At 36.6% G+C, this 12,842-nt stretch overlaps 1 long non-coding RNA gene across 2 annotated transcripts; it reads right to left on the reverse strand.

Annotated features, from left to right (window-relative positions):
• Positions 1-614: 614 nt before the first annotated feature.
• Positions 615-9,654, reverse strand: LOC107699257 (uncharacterized). Of its 2 annotated transcripts, XR_001635444.1 has the most exons (4): positions 9,511-9,654; positions 6,102-6,128; positions 1,005-1,068; positions 615-635 (listed from the first exon to the last, which is right to left on the reverse strand). It is a non-coding gene; the product is annotated as an uncharacterized LOC107699257 (long non-coding RNA). The 2 variants fall into 2 exon arrangements; XR_001635445.1 differs by lacking the exon at positions 6,102-6,128.
• Positions 9,655-12,842: the final 3,188 nt, after the last annotated feature.

Genomic DNA, 12,842 nt, shown 5'->3' on the forward strand with positions numbered 1-12,842 from the left:
ATGGTCGACTCCTCAATCCAAGACAAACTCCATCTGTGCCAAGACAAGCAGGCCGGCAGAACCCCTGCTTTCAGCTCGAAACCCAAAGCTACTGCACTCTAAAGTGGCAATAAAGCGCTGTTCTAATTCCATTCACGTTCAGAGATATTTGTGCCATACTGTATAATCCAATCACACCGCCTAATTACATTTGCATTTATTTTCTTGGCAGATGATTACCAAAGCAACCTACATATGTTATGTTGTGGAAAGTGCATATGTTATCATAATTACAGCAGGTAGCATATAAATGAAGACAAACAAAAAAATAGTACCAGAGGATGTAAGAATAAAACAATAAAGGTGTTACCTTCTGTGAACTACAACATATTGTTTTTTACACTTAGTCCAACCTGATATGTAAAGGCGAACTCCTACAACACTTTGTCTATAGCCTGTGTTCTAGGTCTATTTGAACATTACAGGAATAGCTCACCCAAAAATTTAAATTTGCTGAAAATGTACTCACCCTCAGGCATCCTAGATGTAGATGACTTTACTTCTTCATCACAACAGATTTGGAGAAATGTAGCATTACATCACTAGCTCACCAATGGATCCTCTGCAGTGAATGGGTGCCGTGCGAGTCCCAACATCTGTTAAAAACATCACAATAATCTACAAGTAATCAACACAACTCTAATCCATCCATTAACAGGTTGTGAAGCAAATAGCTGTGTGTTTGTCATAAACAAATTCATTCTTAAGACGTTTTTAACTTCAAACCATTGCTTCTGGCTAAAATATGAGTCCTCAATATTGCTTTCTCCAAATTAAACAAAATGTAGAGTGCAAACAATGGCAGAATTTTCCATTTTGGGGTGAACTAATAAGATACGACAGACACTGAGAGGAATCAATGCACATCAAATTCAGAAAAATATGTTTTTTAATAGCTCATCCACAACCTCAAATCCTGAATATGTTTACGTCCATTACAGCAAAGATTCAAATATGTCACCAACCTGTATGAAAGGGTCTTCAGCAGGGGGGTTGCAACGGTAAAGGATCCTCCAATTAATGTTTGCTCTAAACCCAATTGTAAAAAAATTTAAATGTATCAAACAAAAATAACCAGCAGCTAAAGCCCATCTAAATGTTTCACTGTGCCACTTGCATCAAATATAGACATATCAAGTAAAATCAAAATGTATATGACTTTGTACATCAGCAATGATTGTACTGTACTAAATGTATTTGCAATATTTGCATCATAAGTATGTAATATGAATATGGTACTATACGCACGTTACCAGAAGCCAGACCTAAAATGCACCCGTTTTATGGCTCCGTGGTTTATGACGAGCCATACAAATTAGTTTGGTCGTTCCTTTAACATTTATTTGTTAGTTTATATTAAGAGATCACTGCTATTCTGGATGCTGAGTAAAATATTTTGGAAAAACAAGCATAGCCCAAATACAAGTTACTAGAGCAGCGTTTAAAGTGCTGTTGCCCTCAACACAAATATTCACGGGTGAGCAGTACCACCCAGGGGCCAAGTGTGTAACTGCATTTTTGAATTTTTGATCTGAATCTGCCAGATGAGCAGATTCAGATCCAAAATTCATGTCAAATCCTTTTCTTAAACCCCACGGCTCATCTTTAATTCAAACCCCACCTGCTTGGTTTTTACGTTACACTCCTGTCTGAGGTGCTCCGACAAATCTTCAGCAATGCTGCTGCAGGTAATCTAAATCCTGAAATATTCAGGAGCAGAGTGTGAGTCGCGTGCTTCACCAGATTTTTTACTTCTGCTGACATGCGCAAGGTGAACATGAAATCTATTACGAGTCTTATGCGTTGTGGGAATTGAACAAGAAGGCAGAATGAAGAATGAATCTTGAATGAAGAATGAATATATGCGGTCGCCTTGATTTTAGGTCTGACATCATGGGCGTTTTATACACTTGATTTAGACTGTAGGCCTCATGAGGGTCTTAACAAGACAATAAAATGACTATGGTAAGAGCAGGTTTGCTGATCTCATTCTATTGTATTCTATTCTGTTCTATTCCCAGTAAGGATACCATTCTTACAATTGTTACTAAGTTACAGTCAAACCAAAATTAAAAACAAATATAGAAAATTATCTCCTTTTATTGTAATATTTTTAAGACAGTACTTTCTTTTTACATTCATTTGTTCATTCTTTCATTTATTCATTCATTTAACTTTTTTTCTGGGGAAAATTAACACATTGATTGCAGACAGTATTAACTTATATTTGCTCTCGTCTACGTTTTTTGTACATAATGATAGACAGATCTGATTGATTTGGTCTTAATGAGAAAAGGTGATTAATGTTTTGTGATTTAAACATGTAATTTCCAGCTCCAGTGTCTTCATGATGGTCTACAGCATCAGAATGCTTTCCACAGAGGACGGATAATTCACAGCGTGAGAAACAGGAATTAAAGGCCCTGAACAGCGATTGGATCCCACCCTTCATTACCTGGGCTCCGCTATACACTATAACTGCCCATTTGCTCTAATGAGGTTTGACAATTATGATGTTAATAAAGAATAATTTTGACAGGGTTTATTGATATGGTTGGGAATTAAATGATTAACTGTCTCATTAAAATTAAGAACCTTGAAGTGCAATTACTTGTGAAATGAATTGACCTTCACAAGTGAAAAGATGTATGTCCAGTAAAGATGGAGAAAAAGGGATGTCTAGAGTTTGCAATGTCTGCATTTAAACTGGTGTGTTTGTGTCTATATGTTTATAGGTAGTTATTATCATCTTTAAAATGTCATCTAAAATGTTCACCCCTTCTCCTCATGCATCATACAAGTAACCCAGTATAGAGTATAGAGACTAGTAATGTGAGGTTTTTGATCTAACATGGGATCCCCAAATAGGATTTGCTCAGAGCAGTTGTGCTCATTATCTCACCACCGTAAAAACTTCTAAAATATCGCTCCAAAAAAATGGTCACACAGCTTTCAGTTCCAACCTCGAACTAACTGGATGCTTAATTGTGTAGTACCATGCCTAAAACCAAGAGAGCATTTATATGACACTATAAATTGCATGATAGTAAGAACAGGAAAAAAAATGTGAATATAGCCAGGCGACAAACTCAGGCCATGACATGTCCTCGCAGTGAGAAACAGCTTCAGCTCAGACTTCATTTCCATCAGCACCCCATGTCCAGGCCCAGTCCGATTTTTCCACATTTTCACTGCTTATTTTGAGGGGAAATCTGCTTAATGGATTTAAATATGGTAGAATGGAGCTGAAAGTAGTGCTCTCATATTGGTAAGTGAAAGCACTATAAAATGATCCAAAACATTTCATAGAAGCATACACACAAGGATGTGTTCAACTTTGTAAACAACACGCATTCCAATGCTATGAAAATCTGTGGAGCTTTCTGGAAGTGCAGGCTCTGTGCGGGCCTGTTCATAACTCCATAACTACAACAACAAAAATATTTTTTCCTAATATGCAATATTTCCCGATCAAGGAGTAAATGGTATTGTTAGTAGTTTTTCTACATTTGTTGATGATTTCCTGATTGATGAGTTCATTCTGATCGTGTTTTAATTAAGTACCACTAAAAGAGGGTTATTGGGATTTTGATTGAATTTAGCTGTAACAGCTACTACAATGTGTGAATTGATGCCTGAACAAGCCCATTTGACACGATATGAGATCTCCATTAATGATGGCTGGGCACTTTTAATGGCTTTCCCAGACACCCCATTAAACCGGGCTTATATCTGCGGGTCATTCATTGTGTGATAAGTGCTCTTTTCTGCCGCCCGGAGTTTTTAACACGCTTTTAAAAAATACAGCTGAGAATAAATTTCTTTCTATTGATTTTTGGTCTCTCACCTTCTTTTTTTCTGCCTGTGGCTGTGTGATGCCCCTCATTTAATCTCACAGTCTTTATTATTCAATCGATCCGATGTTAGCTGGCCGTATAAGCTAAATCATCACTCAATAATCAGAGTTGTTTCCTCCATTATCAGTCAACCCCTCCCCCACAAAAGGTCCTCATTTGAGTCTTTTTTATATCAGATTCATAGTGTAGAGCGTCTATTAAAAAGAAAGTCCCTATCGAAGCAGATTTATCAATTGTAAATGCTGTCACACAGTAGTTAGGCTAGTCAAAAAGTCACTGTAAAAGGAAGAAATATAGATCGAACAGCACTATGTCCATAAATGATCCATAAAAAGTAAATACAGTATGTAAGGAGGGGTAAGTGTTTTAAATGTTCTTAAAAATTAACACGGTTTAATATCTATGGGATTTGCATTAGACGCCTTAATAAAGTCTTTTATGTTGTGACTCAGGCATTGTGTGTACTTGAACAGCAGACTGCTTGACATTTGAAAGACTCTGTGTATTAAAGGGATAGTACACCTTCAGTTGCTGGTTCCCATTGACTTCCATAGTATGAAAAAATTAAACAGCAACTGATGGTGAACTATCCTTTTAACTCTCCCCTTTTCATGCATCATGCAGCTGTCATTATTTGAAACGATGTAAAATCCAGGCAGACATTTGGCAGGAAATTGCTGCCTGCGCACAAGATGCTTGTCGACACAAATAGGAGCCTTTGAAATGAGAAACTAATGGGTTATGCTTATGTTCTTGAATTAAGTGGCAAACAGTCCAGACCGGTTTAACAGAGGCCTGTTCATCAGTGATGCTGTTATCAGACAAGCTCTAGGGTTTACAGATGAATCGTCCATGTTTTATCAGTCTACATGGGAATATATCAGACCACAACCTGTCAAGAGGCGAGGACATTAAGGGAAATGTCCCTCGTGATGTGCCCTCCAAAATAAGATTTCCCTGATAAAATGGAAAGTGCTTTTGTTTACATATCAGTAGATTTTATTTTCAGTCATGGCGATAAAAAACACTGCCCTGTGTCACCTCTTGAGGTTTCAGTATGATATTTAAGATTTAAAAGGATACAGGGCAGTTTGGAAGCTACATATTAAGGATATTTTTAACTTGTCCTGCACCATTTGTTCTACAGACATAAATGTGGCTTTTAGAGGAGAAGTGTCATAATTCTTTTCTTAACAATCTGACTTGTGTTTTATGGATGAACACCACTCACATTTTCATAAAAAAATGTAATATACACCAATAACCTTTTTTTCTGGAAAAACTTTGTAAACAGGGTTTTAAAAGTCATTTACGTATAATTAAATTGAAGTTAAATTATTATAATTTATAACAAATTAAAAATCTATTATATAAAATTACTTACAATTTATAAAATAATATATACATATACAATGGAAATCAAAATTAGAGAGCAACCTACAATATCCTCAATTTCAAGGTCACTGCTTAGTCCTATTTGCACTTATCCGAACAGGAGTCGAAGGGCAGTTTTTTAAAGCATATTTCATAAATTAATTGTATTCTGAAACACAGTATAAAAACTTCAATGGGATATTTGAAGAAGAACTCTGATTAAAATTGGAGAACACTTACAGATACCTTCAAGTTATTGGTGTTAATCTGGCACCTGGTGCTACTTTTCTTAATTATATGACAAACCCTATTTAACTGGCAGCATTCCTCTAATTTTCACTGAGATTGCACGATGGAGGGCCGCTCTAAGGCGACTGAAACCCTGCAACAGCAGGTTGTCCAAATGAAGGCCAAAGGGATGACCCTTTCAGCCACTGCATTCAGACCTGGGGAACACAAGTTCAAACTGTTGTGGAGACAGCCGTACTGTTTCAGACATACATACTTCATTTCCCAAAAGCCCGGTTAAAGTGATTTTACAGAAGCACACACATATTTATCCACTGCCACTAAATCCCTGCATCATCTCTAAATCCCCCCACGATGCAACAACGCAGAGACAAGCCGGTATTCAGTTCCAGCTCTGTACACACTGTTCAGGTCATTCCTCAATATGCCAAACAACGGCGTGTTCACAGACCATAGAGTGAGAGACATTACAGCAAACTAATGAGCCTCCGTTTATTCTGCCTGCCAAAGCCCAAGATAAAAATACACTCTTATACAGAAAAGAGTCTAATAGAGCGGCACTATCTGAGTCTGACGCCTCACCTGATATGCTGCCTCTGGAAATGATAGCTAAAGAAAAGAACATGAGAAAGATTTATTATAAAGAATAGACGGCAGCACGACTCAAATATTATGGCGAGATGTGATTTGCAAATAGTTGTAATTTACTATTTCATAGTTTCGCTTTTCATATTTCATAGTTTCGTGATTACAGTGGATAGCTGTACACGTGCATTTGTTGCTGCCATAAAGCTATCCGCCATTTTCATACCCGCTTAACAAACTTGGCATACTCCCAGAACAGACGTTTGGTGGGGAGCTTGGGAAAGAAACAGAAGCCATTTGCCATATTAAAAAACAGATTACAATCAGAATGAATTAAAAATGTTATTCCAGGGTAAAAAAAACCAAAACAAACATGTATTATGTGTTACTGTAGGCCTACGTAATATGCATTATTAATAATTGTAATTATTAAAAATGTATTTATAATAATTTTGTATGAATTGTAACTCATTCTGTAATTACTTATTTACATATGTTAGTTTGTTCTATTAAAGTTTGAATGCAATAAATAAAAAAATAAATAAAGTAGCTCAGTTACACAGATGCAGTTATTTAAGAAAATACCAGACTGCTGGACGGAACGATTGACCAATCAGAAACATACTTGCCTCTGATTGGTCAAGTGCAATGATGCCTTAATTGATATTTGACCATTATCCCAGGCAACCAGTTCCAAAGTAAAAATTGTAAGAGCTTCTTATAATTTTATACAGCTTCAATCATGCAAATGAAAAAAACTGACATTAATCGTTCTCTCTTTCTCTTCAGGGTCTGTTTCCAGAGTGTGTTTGATAGAGCTATTCAGACTGCATATCTTTCTCAGTCCGCCGTCAGTTTGAGCACTTGTCCAGGTTACGACAGCTGTCGGCTTGATCTACAGCCTCAGGCTAGTGCTGTAATGTAGACTAAATGGCCTGAGTCGCCCACGATAATGCAGCTTTTCTTGGAGGAAATTGGAAATCAATTCTTGTCATCACTAAAGATAATTCTTCCTTTTTCTCCTTTCTTGTTTATCAAACATCAGGCCTGAAGATGAGCAGTTACCGTGTGGATTTATGTGAAAGATAGCACTGGTGTGTGTGTTCCTTTTTATGTATAAACACATGAAGTGCATATCAACTGATCACATTATGATAAATCTAAGTTGTGCAATTAACATGAGATGCTCTTCATCAGAGTACAACACACATGCAGACAGATATTTGCATGCACATAGACACACGTGATGAATCACTTGCCATTTACTTTAATTTTCATCCTGATTTACAGCTGTGGAAACAGATGTCCTCAGGGCTGAATTTGACCCTAGCAAAATTAATTTATAAATATAGAATGACAAAAGGCAAACTCATTACTGTCCTCAGGGTATGTTCCTAATAATGAGTTTCTTAGCATAATTATGAAGCATTTGAAGCAGGGTCCAAAATTAACACACGCCAGATGAGAGTAAAAAGAGTCTGGTAACTTTATTAAGAATTCCAACATAGACAATGGTTTCAAATATACATTTATTTAACATTTAGTTGTGGTGCTCAAATTTGATTGGCCGATATTTAACATGCATCACTCAAGACCAGAGTTTATTTTAGTTATTTATTTTTTTAATTTAAAAATATTCTAAATACAGTTTCTTGGCTGGTATGAAATATTTACGGCAATACATTTTTTCTTAAAATCTCTAGTGCTGTTTATTTGGGGATCACACATACTGTTTATCAGTCAAAACAGACTGAAGACAAAAGTATAATATTTTTTAATGAAATTAATGTACTGTACTTTAAGTTCTATAACATATTTCTTTCATATTTTGTATTTTTAGGGGATTTCATTGTACTAAGCATTATTCCTCTAAAATATGCAATATTTATTTCTATTTAAAATAAAAATCTTAGAAAAAATAAAAAACATTAGTTGAGTCTACTCTGCATTTTTCTATGGCAGTCATTTTTGACAATGATCTGTATAAGTGTTTAAGATCATATTTCAAACAATGTTCACAATTTTGTTTGTGTTCACAAAGCAAATGCCACAAAAGTCACAAAGTTTCGCACCATTCTGATGAAGTAAAAAGTTTTAAAAATTAAAATGTAAACTTTTTCTGTCACTGATGACTGAACAGTGCCAGAAAGTTAAATCACTCACCAGTGTGACATAAAGTGAATTTTCGATACATTGCTTTACTACATATTACTTTGGTAAAGGCAAAGAACATTATATGTTGTTTTTGTTAATATCATTTTGATACAAACTGGATGATATGGATCTCACATTCAATTTTGGTGGCAAGATATGCTGGAACTTGCTCAGATGAGAAATCAAACAGAAAATCGGGGGTTAATGAGACAGAGCTATTTTGCTGCATATCAAAGTCAAACCTGCTGGAATAAGATGAAATAGAGCACATTTAAAAAAAAAAAAAATTTTAAACACTGCTTCCCATTTGTCAGGCAGATTGGCTGTAAGAGGAGCGTCTGGTTAGTGGCTAGGAAAGGAAGGATGTGGAAAGATCCCCTGGGAAAAGAGAAAACATCACTGCACGTCTCGGCTCTATCCCACAAGAGGCTTTGCTCAATATTAACACACAGACACACTCACACTTCCATCTCCAGCTCATCATTCTACCACACCTACTCATGCAATCCATTGTCGATCTGTCCCACAAGCCCTCTCCCTAAAATAGCACAGGTTGTCAGGTATGATAAAAAACAGCAGGCTCGGCGCGAGACGGCAAGAATAAAAAATTCCTGTCTGTTTGTTTGTAGCATTACAGGACTTGTATATTCACGTCCTCGTGGGACGGTATCGAAGGCAGGAACCATCCGTCATGCTAATTGGGACTGTTTATAAAGCTAGAACACGCTGACAATATGTCTTTCTCTCTCTTTTTGCTCTGAATTAAACACAAGACTGTGTAAATCTGAGCTGTCATGGCTGGTTAGCATGTTTGCTAGGTTTATTCTCGACTCTGCTGTAATCTGAAATGTTTTAGTGCTCACTCTAATCTGAACAAAAGCTTTGTGTAAGCTGTTAGAAGCAATAAACAGTGGACATATGTTAAAATACACTACTGTTCAAAAGTAATGGCTGCTGAAAATTCAGCTTTGCCGTCAAAAGAATAAATGACATTTTAAAATATATTAAAACAGAAAATGATTATTTTAAATTGCAATAATTTTTCACAATAATACTGTTTTTACTCATTTTTGATCAAATAAATGCAGGCTTGGTGAGCAAGACTTCTTTCAAATATATTTGAAATGATTAATTATACTAAAGTTCTACATTGACAAGTATAACCAAAACAATGCAAATTATTCACATCTATTTCTTTCACCCTCCTAAGCTCAGGTATATAAATATTTCAACTTTGACTGAGGACACAAACCTTTAACCAGCAGAGCCTGAGGAGGGTCGCAGAACCCCGGAGGTCTCACCCCGCAGCGTCTGGAATCTAAATCAAGCTGATTTTTAAACAGAGAGATCTTGTTAAACTTCATGAACAGGGCTCCAAGAAAAGTTCGAGCACCCGTGAGGCAGTTAATAAACAGTGAAAGCACACGGCAGTGTTTGCCAAAGGAAACAGACGGCTTAGAGGGGGAAAAAGTCAAACTACTCACACACACATTCCCTTTGCCAGCTTACTGGAGCCTGTGATGAAGGAAGGAGGAAAAGAGTGGCTTAAAAAGGTAAGGACTGATAGGATGTCCTTGGGTCACAAAAATAATTTGGATGAAAGTAATCTCGCCAGCCTGGAGTTTCATACATGAGTGGAATACAAATGGCTTATTGTGTTGGAATGCATAATGTCAGTAGAGGGAGAAGTGGGGAGGGAGGAAGAGAGGTCACCTGCAATCTCCTCTCAGATATTACCTTTGTAGCCTGGGCTGAGATAGGGTGATCACGACCCCAGTGCAGAAAACCAGATTGACTCCTGGTTAAACACACTACCTTGGGTGGAATGTACCTGTACTTTAAGAGAGAAACAGACACACATAGACACTTTTCATCCATGGCTCTGCAAATGAACTGTGAGAGACATGAGCTATCAGGGTTAGAGTCATGGGACCAGAGACGGGCTGCTTTTTTTGCACAGGACATATTGACGGCCCCTTGGAGAGCCACTAGTCTGATCTACAGCAGCAGTTGGGGTACTAAACACACACCACTGAGCTCACTTCCTCTTACAGTAAGAGGGAAGAGCCATTTCACATGACACAAAGAATAGAAAGCCCAAAATATGAAGGCAATAATGTCTTGAAAGCTGCTGCAAAATTACTACAAATTGCACTGTGAGGAATAGTTCATCCACAAATGAAAATTTGCTAAAAAAGAAAAAAGAAAAAAAGAAACACTCAGGCTATCCAAAATGTAGATGAGTTTTTTTCTTCGGAACAGATTTGAAGAAATTTAGCATTACATCACTTGCTCACCATTGGATCCTCTGCAGTGAATGGGTGCCGTCAGTAAGAAAGAGAGTTCAAAAAGTTGATAAACACAACACAATAATTCACAAGTAATCCACACGTCTACAGTCCATCAATTAACATATTGTGAAGTGAACAGCTGTGTGTTTGTAAGAAACAAATCCAGTATTTTAACAGTAAACGTTACTTCTGGCCAAAATACAAGACCATAAGCCATACTAACACTTCCTCCAATGAAAAAGTCCATCCCCTGTTGTCCTCTCACATCAAAATCCACCAGCATATTTGTTTAGAACTGTCTTGGACTGTTCTGCCTGTAAACAGTGCTTGATCTGTGCATATTTCTCTCCTGATTCAGACGAGACAACATTTTCACTGGAGAAAGCAATATACTCTAATAGAGGACTCCTATTTTAGCAGCAAGCAATGGTTGGAAGTTAAAAATGTCTTAATGATGAATTTGTTAACTATAAACACAGATTTTCACTTGACAACACATTAATGGATTGACTGGAGTTGTGTGGATTACTTGTGGATTGTTGTGATGTTTTTATCAGCTTTTTAGACTCTCATACTGACGGCACCCATTCACTGCAGAGGATCCAAGTGATGTAATGCTGAAATTCTCAACATCTGTTCCAAAGAAGAAACAAACTCATCTACATCTTGGATGACCAGAAGGTGAATACATTTCCAGCAAATTTCCATTTTTGGGTGAACTATTCCTTTAACTATAATGAAACTACAAACAAAAAGTTTGTTTACTTGTATATTTCAACATGTAACATGATTTATCAGCTATGCCATTATCATTACGTGAGAATGCTTATGAGAGAGAAACCTGAGATGATTTTCAGGCACTGCTGATAAAAAAAGTAGCACATAAATATTGAAAATTGTTTGTGTTATTTATTGAGTGTTAAATAAAAGCTGCCCTGATACCTCCGAAAGGTGATATTACACTTGTTCTGTGTTACTCTACATCTCACCAGGAGAGAAAATCATGCAAAGACAGGTGAAAATTACCTCTGGGGCCGCTCAAGAGCTCTCTCTCACACAAACACACACATTCATGTGTCAAAAGAGCAATTACACGTCGGCTTAGTTCATGAAGACAAATGTAGAGCATTTTTCAGAAGCCGATTAACAGACTTTTTATCACACTAAAACCTGGGAATTTCATTTGCAGGGTTTAAAGAGTGCACACCATTTTTCTTAAAAAGAAACGACCCCGACACCTACACTTAATAGGGGCATATACTAAAACTATTTCAAATGACACTGGTAAAAAGTTTAGTTGTTTTCCTAGTAGAAAAATCCATTTGGCATAAAAAAGGATCTTAAACTAATTATGTTTTTAGGTCTCATATAAATGCTGTTAAAAGGTGCCTTGCTCTTCTCTCTCATCTGATTGGTTGTCGTCTTCACCTCAGCATGGAATGATTTCAAGGTATCTCATTAGCGATTTAAATGAGCTGAGGAGCAGTTAGGTTTGGATCCTGTTTCATGTGTCTGTTTGCATCTGACACCACTTAAAGTGCTTACTGAAAGGGCAATTAACAACAGTTTTTCATTCTTGCCCTTTTCTTTGCCTCTCTAAGAGGCCTTAAACCTAATATTTTTGGTCCAGACAGTCTGTTCATGCACTTCATAAAGGATTAGAAGTGTCATAAAAAGCCCATTTCATGTGTTTATGTGCTTGCAGGGAAAAAATTGAATCGTCTCATCACTCTCAAAGCTACAATAAACAGGTGGTAATAAAGGTGACGGCAGCTGGAAGACGTTCCAATCATAACAAAGGCTTTCCAAATAAGTGTTCCCAATATCCACAGAGTTTCTCCTTCATCTCCCTCCATTTTCCCATCCACCTACACGCTCTCCATCAACTGAAAAACTACCGATTTCATATTTCATTATCCCCAGTGTGAAGCAGCCTTTTTAATGTAATTTGGAGTTAATGTTTGGAGTAACACTGGTTCTGCTCAAAATGAAATCATCCTTGCAGTAAAAATCTGATTAGCTTTCATGGTTCATTTTATAAAGCTGTGTCTGGCATTCCAAAATCCAGTCATGGAACCGATTAGCCATCATTGCATGCAACTGATCTTTACATCATTGTGCGGTGAACCTTTTACAGGAACATCTTTTCACCTTTTCACTTTCACCTTACAATATTTAAATAATTATGCTTATAATACAAATTATATTAATATTATATATGTTAAAAATAAATTCAGCTGAAAATACTTGTAAATTAAAATTTTATTTTCATAAAATAATATATTACTATTTA

The sequence above is a fragment of the Sinocyclocheilus anshuiensis genome, unplaced genomic scaffold (assembly GCF_001515605.1).
Source record: "Sinocyclocheilus anshuiensis isolate Anshui unplaced genomic scaffold, SAMN03320099.WGS_v1.1 scaffold334, whole genome shotgun sequence".
Lineage (NCBI taxonomy): Eukaryota > Metazoa > Chordata > Actinopteri > Cypriniformes > Cyprinidae > Sinocyclocheilus > Sinocyclocheilus anshuiensis.